Raw genomic sequence first — 1,736 nt, 5'->3', positions numbered from 1 at the left:
CTGTGCCAGGGCACAGAGAGCCTGTCTGTCCGACAGGAGTGTCCATCAGGCAGGCTGTGGCGTCATTCTCCACGGTCTTCATGTGAACTCAGGAAGGCAGTTGTTCCTGCAGCCTTGGTGGACGAGGTTAATTTTCTCACCCTGTGGCAGACCGTGTCCCTTAGCCGTGGAAAACACTGAGTCCAGGATTTGCTGATCAGAACCTTGCCAGCAAGCGTAGAAAGACACATTATTACTGCTTTGTAGCATCGCTGTTGAAAAAAAAAGAAAACCAGTATCCAGAATTCCAACCATTCTTGTTCCAATTTACAGGATCAAAAACAAGGACTGAAATAGTGTATATACAGTCCACATGCATGTTGAAGAAACAATGAAAATCGCAACTAAATTTTTAACAATGCATAACTGTGGCACTGAAGCAGCTTCAAATAAGTCTATGCATGGTGTTCCCTGAATAGTGTGTCACAACAATGATGATACCAATATCATGACTAAAAAGAGCTCTCTTCGGAGTTGTATTAAAGGGTGTTAGAGCTGAGATTCCTGGGAGATGAGCACACCTAAATACAGGTACCTGTAAGTTTAAGCTAGGTGTTTAAGCTCCCATTTCAGAAAGCTAAGGCTGTACTTGCTTATATGTAGGTTGTCTAGTGACATCTGAGATGCCATATGGTATCCAGGGCACCTGGACAGGGCTGACACAAGACCTATGGAAAATCCAAACCCTTCTGTAGTGTAATCTGCAGGCAGGATGTGCAGGGACATCTCTGGTGGCACTAGAAGCTCACGCAGCTGAATCTCATCCCTGGTAAATGCAGTTAATTAAGCGTGAGGAGTGTGGTGCAGCAGCCACTGGGGTGGGGTGAGTTTGGTCAGGTTCCACAGTCTGATTAGAGCACCAGGAGCTGTTAATAGACATTTAAAGCTGAATTACTGAATTCACTTGTCCGCAGTTCTGGGTATTGTAAGGAATCCCAGATATCCATGGGGGGCTGGTTAATGTGACTTGGAATGTGCAGAAGACCTGTGTTATCTTAGAACAGCAGCTTGAAGGCCCAAGAGGGTATTCCAGGGCACCTCAAAAGGCATTCAGCAGTCTGATGTCTGAACCTACAAAGAATTCCTAGAGGTGTAGAATGCTGAAGAGAGCAGCTTTCCTTCTAGTGTCAGTGTCATAATTGCCTAGATAATTAATTCTGGTTATCTGTTGGAGAAAGTTGTCTTGGGATATACTTCAAGTAGGGTATTTCAATACCCTTAATGATTGTCTGGAGGCAGAGTTTTGCTCCCTCAGTGTGGCACCTGAAGAAGTACTCACAAATACTGAGAGAGGCAAAGTCACAGAAAAGTTCACTGCTTTGGTGGATCAAAGGGAGCAGAAAGACACGTGATGATCATGAGGGAATTAGACAGCTCTGAGATCACATGGCACCACATGCGGGGCCAGCCAGGGAAATGAGCTGGCAGAGCTGTGTTACCACCAGACTGCAGCACAATCCTTGTCCCACAGCATGTCTGCCTGCTCCTGCCCCTCCACCTTCACTGCTGCCTAATCCAGTCTAAAAATATGTAATGGGGTAAAAAGAAAAAAGTTTGAAAAGTCACAGTAAACCAAGAAAATATGATAATGGAAAACATTCAACAGGACATTGCTTAGACATTAACATCATCCTTGTTTCTTTTCTTGTTAGTTTTCTTTTAAAACAATAAATAAGTAGCATAAAAGATTTCACTTT

Source organism: Geospiza fortis, unplaced genomic scaffold (genome assembly GCF_000277835.1).
Source record: "Geospiza fortis unplaced genomic scaffold, GeoFor_1.0 scaffold81, whole genome shotgun sequence".
NCBI classification, from domain to species: Eukaryota; Metazoa; Chordata; class Aves; order Passeriformes; family Thraupidae; genus Geospiza; species Geospiza fortis.
This window is presented reverse-complemented; position numbering follows the sequence as displayed.